The sequence below is a fragment of the Athene noctua genome, unplaced genomic scaffold, assembly GCF_965140245.1.
Source record: "Athene noctua unplaced genomic scaffold, bAthNoc1.hap1.1 HAP1_HAP1_scaffold_342, whole genome shotgun sequence".
Classification (NCBI taxonomy): Eukaryota; Metazoa; Chordata; class Aves; order Strigiformes; family Strigidae; genus Athene; species Athene noctua.
In genome coordinates, this window is record NW_027437802.1 from 37501 (window position 1) to 45000 (window position 7500).

Below are 7500 nucleotides of genomic sequence, written 5' to 3' on the forward strand. Positions count from 1 at the left end.
TTAAGCGTACGTGCTTCTCTCGGCGAGGTGCAGGGCTGCCGGTTGGCGGCGGTGGGGGTGAGAGGAGCGTGTCATTTCGGTTTTTTACCCTCCGCTCGTCCGAGATTGCAGCGCCTGTAATACAAGGCATGAAGCTGCAACCTCCCGCCCCGTGCCGTCGTCGTCTTTTCTGGGTTGCGATCGCAGCCACCACAGAAACGGGAAAAGAGAGATGAAAAGGAAAAATTAGTTGTTTTTTTTTTTTCTACAGCCGCCTCCCCCTGCGGTGCTCACGCCGCTGCCCTGCCCGGACCCGCTGGCCGCCGTGCGACCGCTGGCATCGACCGGTGTCTGCGTCCGCGTGGGGTCCCAGCACGGCCGGGTCTCTGGCCGGCATTCCCGCCACCCCCTCCCGGCAGCCCCCGCGCTCCCCGCCGCCTGCCCCTTGTGACGTCACAAGTAGCCGAGGAGGGGTAACAGGGCGCTTCCGGGCCCGGGCTCCCGAGCTGCCTGTGACGTCACGCCGTGCCCGAGCGGGCCCTGGCTTGAAGCAGGCGGCGGCTCGGGATGACACGGGCACCCGCGTAGCTCCAAGGCAGGGAGCAGGCCGTGGCCTGAGCCTCTCGCGGCGAAGTCACGCCTGGACTAGGACGTGATGGGCCTGGGCCGGGCCGTGGCTGGTGGGCTCTCACGCGAGGGGGTCTCCTGCAGCTTTCGAGCCGGTAGGCAGGCCAGCGGCGAGGCGAGGCCTGGCTTATGCAGCGCCCCTCGTGATCTCACCTTCAACTGGGGAGGCGACGGGGCCAGCGCAGCTGCCGGCTAGCGTACGGACGCGAGGGTCGGAACCGGCAGGGAAGAGTTCGGCTGAGACGGGATCGAACGCGGACCTGAAAACACGCGACGAGAATCACGAACGGAGAGGTCAAGCGGAAGCCTGACCAGCGCTAGGGCATCGATTCAGAAACGGTTCAGGAGCTCACGCTCTGCCCACGCACGTGCGCCCGCCTGCCCCGCACCCCCACAAGCTGCCCGGCCCGAAGCCGTCTGCCTGGGGCTGCCCGCGCGCGCACGCGTATACGGCCGCCCCCCCATCCCGCCAAAGCCGCCCCACCCGCCACGTGCTTCTCCGTGAGACCGGCGGCGCCCCCCCAACACCGCCGCTTGGCCCGCGACGAGCCCGCCCCCCCCCCCCCCCCCCCCAACCCTCCCGCCACCAGGTTCACCGTGACACCGGCCGCCCCCCCCACCCCCCAGCCCACCCACCCCCCCCCGCCACCCCCCGCCCCATCCCACCCCCCCACCCCCCGCCCCCGCCACCCCCGGGGTTCGCGAGGAGACCGGCCGCCCCCTACCTCCGGCCCGCTTTCCACCAGCAGCAGCACATTGGCCGCTCCAGGGAAGGAAGGCGGGAGACCTTAGGACCCAGCGGCGTCGCCGCCGCCGCCTCCGTGCCGGGGGGCCCGGAGGGGCCTCCCGCCGGCGGCGGCGATGATGGGTGGCGCGTGTTTTGGACGCTGAGCCCCCGCAGCTGCCGAGTCCCTGCCGCGCCGTGCCCGCGGCCCGGCTCCCCGCCTTCCTCAGTCGGTCGCTCGGCCGCCCGCCCTCCTGCCCGCCTGCTCCGTTCCCGCCCCGGGTTGAAAGCCAAACGAACGCCGAAGGGGTGGGAGGGAGAGCAGCGACGGGGCGGGGGTGTGTGTGTAACAACAGAAACCGCTCCCCACCAACACCACCCCCCCACCACCCCCCCCCCCCCCCCGCCCCCCCACCGCCGCAACGAGCTCTGTCGACCCCCCTGCCGACCCCCCCCCAACCCCCACCCCTCCCGCCACCAGGTCCACCGTGACACCGGCCGCCCCCTGCCACCCCCGGGGTTCGCGAGGAGACCGGCCGCCCCCTACCTCCGGCCCGCTTTCCACCAGCAGCAGCACATTGGCCGCTCCAGGGAAGGAAGGCGGGAGACCTTAGGACCCAGCGGCGTCGCCGCCGCCGCCTCCGTGCCGGGGGGCCCGGAGGGGCCTCCCGCCGGCGGCGGCGATGATGGGTGGCGCGTGTTTTGGACGCTGAGCCCCCGCAGCTGCCGAGTCCCTGCCGCGCCGTGCCCGCGGCCCGGCTCCCCGCCTTCCTCAGTCGGTCGCTCGGCCGCCCGCCCTCCTGCCCGCCTGCTCCGTTCCCGCCGCGGGTTGAAAGCCAAACGAACGCCGAAGGGGTGGGAGGGAGAGCAGCGAGGGCGGGTGGTGGTGGTGGTGGTGGTGTAACAGAAACCGCCCCCGATCCCCCACCCCCCAGCCGTAGTGCTCCGCGGCGCCGAGGAGGCTGCGGTCGGTTGGCGGCCGCACCCACCGCCCTGCAGCTCCGGAGTTGCAGCGGTGGGGCGGGGACCAACGGCTCTTCGGGCGCGCGGGCGACGGTGGGGGTCGGGGGGCTGGGGGGGGTGGGGGGCTGGGGGTGTCTGTGTGTGTGCGCGTGCGTGTGTCTGTGTCTGTGTGTGCGTGTGTGTGTGTGTGTGCGCGCGCCTGTGTCTCTCTCTCTCGCGCGCGCGCTCTCTCTCTCTCTCTCTCTCTCTGTGTCTCTGCGTGTGTGTCCGAGCGCGTGTGTGTCGCGGCGGGGGGGGGGGGGGGGGGGGGGGAACAAACAACAAAACAACAATCCGAACAACACACACACACACACACACACACACGCGCACACACCCCCCATTCCCACACATAAAGCCCGGGAGCCCCCTTCCCACCCCCCCACCCCAACCCCGTCGAAAAAAACCTAAACGCGAATGCCAGCGAGCGCCTGGCAACGCCGGGACCCGGACCCGGACCCGGACCCGGACCCGGACCCGGACCCGGTGAAGGGCGCCCGGTGCCCACGCCTCTGCGGCACAGCGAAAGGCGGGGGGAAAGAAACAAAATAAAAACACACACACGCACCCCCCCCCACACCCCCCCTCCCCCGAGACTAAAGCTAAACCCACGCTGCGAAACCAACAGCTGAAGCCGAGGACCGCCCGGCAGCGCCGGGACCCCGACCCGGCGAAAAGCGCCCGGTTCCCGATGCGAACTCGCTCCAGCGAGACGGGCGTCTCCGTTGGGGGTGAGGTGCGGGGAACGTCGCCGCTTCTGCCGGGTCCCCTGGCAGCCGCGGGAAGCGGGGGGGGGGAGTGGCGGGCGGCGCCGTGCGGCGCGGAGTGGCGCGGCGCAGAGGGGCTGACTGGCGGCCGAGGGGGCGGGCAGCGAATGATGCCAGCGACTGCATGGCAGCCAACGGGTCGGGGCGGGGGGGTGGGGGGGCTGGTGCTGCGTGCACATGAGAGCGCGGCGGGGCGCGGGGGTGCGGGGGTGCGTTAAGAAAAAAAATTTCCCTTTTCATTTATTTTTTTTCGGATTTCATTGGCATCTATCGAAACAAAAATGTCTCGCACGACGCGGCCGCCAGGTCTACCCGCCTCCGGGGCGTGAAGCGGCCGACAGGTCTGCCCGCCTCCGGGGCGTGAGGCGGCCGTCAGGTCTACCCGCCTCCGCGGCGTGAGGCGGCCGTCAGGTCTACCCGCCTCCGCGGCGTGTGGCGGCCGTCAGGTCTACCCGCCTCCGGGGCGTGTGGCGGCCGTCAGGTCTACCCGCCTCCGGGGCGTGAGGCGGCCGTCAGGTCTACCCGCCTCCGGGGCGTGAGGCGGCCGTCAGGTCTACCCGCCTCCGGGGCGTGAGGCGGCCGTCAGGTCTACCCGCCTCCGGGGCGTGAGGCGGCCGTCAGGTCTACCCGCCTCCGCGGCGTGAGGCGGCCGTCAGGTCTACCCGCCTCCGGGGCGTGAGGCGGCCGTCAGGTCTACCCGCCTCCGGGGCGTGAGGCGGCCGTCAGGTCTACCCGCCTCCGGGGCGTGTGGCGGCCGTCAGGTCTACCCGCCTCCGGGGCGTGAGGCGGCCGTCAGGTCTACCCGCCTCCGGGGCGCGACGCGGCCGTCAGGTCTACCCGCCTCCGGGGCGTGAGGCGGCCGTCAGGTCTACCCGCCTCCGGGGCGTGAGGCGGCCGTCAGGTCTACCCGCCTCCGCGGCGTGAGGCGGCCGTCAGGTCTACCCGCCTCCGGGGCGTGAGGCGGCCGTCAGGTCTACCCGCCTCCGGGGCGTGAGGCGGCCGTCAGGTCTACCCGCCTCCGGGGCGTGTGGCGGCCGTCAGGTCTACCCGCCTCCGGGGCGTGAGGCGGCCGTCAGGTCTACCCGCCTCCGGGGCGCGACGCGGCCGTCAGGTCTACCCGCCTCCGGGGCGTGTGGCGGCCGTCAGGTCTACCCGCCTCCGGGGCGTGAGGCGGCCGTCAGGTCTACCCGCCTCCGGGGCGTGAGGCGGCCGTCAGGTCTACCCGCTTCCGGGGCGTGAGGCGGCCGTCAGGTCTACCCGCCTCCGGGGCGTGAGGCGGCCGTCAGGTCTACCCGCTTCCGCGGCGTGAGGCGGCCGTCAGGTCTACCCGCCTCCGGGGCGTGAGGCGGCCGTCAGGTCTACCCGCCTCCGGGGCGTGAGGCGGCCGTCAGGTCTACCCGCCTCCGGGGCGTGAGGCGGCCGTCAGGTCTACCCGCCTCCGGGGCGTGAGGCGGCCGTCAGGTCTACCCGCTTCCGCGGCGTGAGGCGGCCGTCAGGTCTACCCGCCTCCGGGGCGTGTGGCGGCCGTCAGGTCTACCCGCCTCCGCGGCGTGTGGCGGCCGTCAGGTCTACCCGCCTCCGGGGCGTGAGGCGGCCGTCAGGTCTACCCGCCTCCGGGGCGTGAGGCGGCCGTCAGGTCTACCCACCTCCGAGGCGACCGGCGGTGGCCGCTAGGTGTACCCGGCTCCACGTTGCCGGCGGCCGGCTCAGCGTCCGTCGAAAGGGCTGCCAGGTCTACCCGGCTCCGTCGGGACTTAGAGCGCGGGCAGACCTGTTGGCTCCGGCAGTTCCTCCAAGGGGTCGCTGTTTCGCGCTGCCTCCAGTTAGGTCATCGTAAGAGTCGGCGTCTCTGCAGCGCCTCCCCCGCTGGCAGGCAGACACTGCCTTTAAGCGCCCCTTTCCGGCGCGGACCCATATTCTCCTTATATAGGGGCACGAGGCGTCTCTGCTCCAGACAAGCGCCACCGAGCGAGGGCACGCGGCTTAGCCGGCCAAGTGGAATGCTGGGCGGCCGCAGACGGTGGTTTCCCCCGGGGAATTGGGCACGGTTCTCAAGCCGGTGCTCTGTCAGGCGAGCGTGCACGGAACCGAGAGCACCCAGAGAGATGCCGAACGGCACGAAGCCGGGCGGCGTTGGGGCGGTCGCTGCCGAGTGGTGAGAAAAGGACGGGCAGAGGTGCACGGGAGAGGCCGAAGACCGGTGGCCGGAGGCGGCTGGCGGCACTTGAACGCTGGATACTGGGGGGGGGAGCCGAGCTGTGAGACTACCGTGGGTGGTTACCCCCGTCCCCCCCCCGGTCCCCCGAGAGCCCGATGATGGCGGAGGGGGGGAGCGCCGGTATGTGTGTTGACACAGCGGTGCTCCGTACGGTTCCAGCCCGTCGGGGGCTGTTGCCCAGCTCCTTGAGGGGGCCTTGGGGATGGGACGAGAGGTGGCGGCGGCGGCACCTGCTCCCTTTGTTTGCCGGCCTTAAGCCGGAGCCCGTGGCATGGGCACGCCACGGTTTTGGCTGGTCGCGGTGGCCGGCAGCTTGGATGCAGACGGCCCGGGGGGGGTGTGTCTCGAGCCACCGGTGGGTGGCCCCCCCCCCCCGGCCCCCCGAGAGCCCGACGATGGTAAGGCGAGAGGCGGCGGCGCCTCCCTGGTTCTTGGTTTACTCCTTTCGTTGCCGGTATCGTATGCCATACGTGCGGGGCGGCCTGTGGTGTCCGGCCGGCTCTCGGCGTCCCTGGTTTCTACCGGCCGGGCTCGGTGAAGGGAGGTCTGCACGGTGCTGTGAGCGAAGGCTAGTCGACTCCTCGGGTCCTTTGCTCTCTCGGCCCTAAGCCGGAGCCCGTGACATGGGCACAGCACGGTACGTTTTTGGCCGCCGGTGTTGGCTGGCAGCCGGGTGCAGATGGCCGTGGTGGGGTGTCTCGAGCCTTCAGCGGCTACCCCCCCCCACCACTCTGGTCCCCTGAGAAGCTGGATGATGGTAAGGCGAGGCGGCGGCGCCTCGGTCCTCTTTTCCGCTTTCTTTTTTTCCTGGTGCAGATGCCATACGTGGGGCGGCCTGCGGTGTCCGGTCTGCTCCTGGCGTCCCTGGTTTGTACCAGCCGGGCTCAGTGAAGGGGAGGTCTGCACGGTGCTGTGAGCGAGGTTGGTCGGCGCCTCGGTTCCTTTGCTCTCTGGCCCTAAGCCGGAGCCCGCGATGCGGGTACAGCACGTTTTTTTGTTTTTGGCCGGTGGTGGTGTCCGGCAGCCGGATGCAGATGGCCGGCGGGGTGTCCTGAGCCTTCAGCGGCTTTCCCCCGGCCCCCCGCCTGAGCTGTTCCACACCTGGCTTTTTCTCTCCGGGGTAACCTGTTCCCTGCGTTTGTTGGGCAAAGGCCGGTGGCCGGCGGCGGCCGCCGGCACTTGAACGCTGGAAGACCGGCGGAGTCGAGCCTGTCGCGGCTTTACCCCGGTCCAGCCGAGTCGGCTGAAGGGAATCCTTGTGCGTGGCGGGTGGGTGGCGGCGGTGGCGGGGCACATCCCGCGCACCCGGTCCCCCACCCCCTCGACTGGTACCGGTACGGAGGCGTAGCCTACTGAGGCTGGCCTCGGGCACGTCGGACAGGCTTCGCGGCGAGCCGGCTCTGCCGGTGTTGAAGCCGCCGGAGCACCTGTCACGGATGTCGCCCCTGCTCGCTCGCACGCAGAGCCCCGCGTCGTCCGCCCGCCCGCTTGCGGGTGGCCGAGGGCAGGCGCGCGGTGGCTGTCGCTGTCCCAGGACCCGTGGCCGTTGTGGCCTTCGCTGATCGATGAGGCACTTGGGGTCGCGTCGGAAAGGGCCCCCGGCGGGCCGGCTCTGCTGTACTCCCCGTAATAGGGAGCCGCGGTGGCGTCCGGTGTTCAGGCAGGGCGGTCTCCTTTCCAATTCGCTTCCCCGCTGTGAGCGAGGTATCGTCCTAGTCTCTTCCCCCCCCCGAGCGAGAAGGGGGCCGTGGCGACGGCGGCGAGGCGCGTGCCTCCCCCGTGTCACCTCACCCTGTCCTGCTGCCGCTCGGCGCGGGGGGGGGTTTCCTGGGCCTTCCTTACCGAACCAGGCTGTGTGACAGCCGCGTGGCCCCGCGAGCCACCAGGTGTCCTAAACCACGCCGAGGCGCCGGTGCCGACCTCGGTCCGGGTGCCCGTGGGTGCCGGCCGCAAGCAGCGCTGGGCGGCGAGGGCGGTCGAGCCGCGAAAGAAACCGGGCCAAAGCGAGGGAAGAAAAGCGTGTCCGGGCCGCGTCTGCCCGGGCGGGCCTGGAGGCGTGCCGCGGGCGGCAGGGGGGCGTCCCCCTCCGGCGCTGGCGCCGCCGCCGTGTAGGGCTCTCCGTGCCGCCCTTCCGCCTGCTGCAGAGCGAGCCGCCCCGGCAGGGGCCTCGGTCCGCGGGGTCG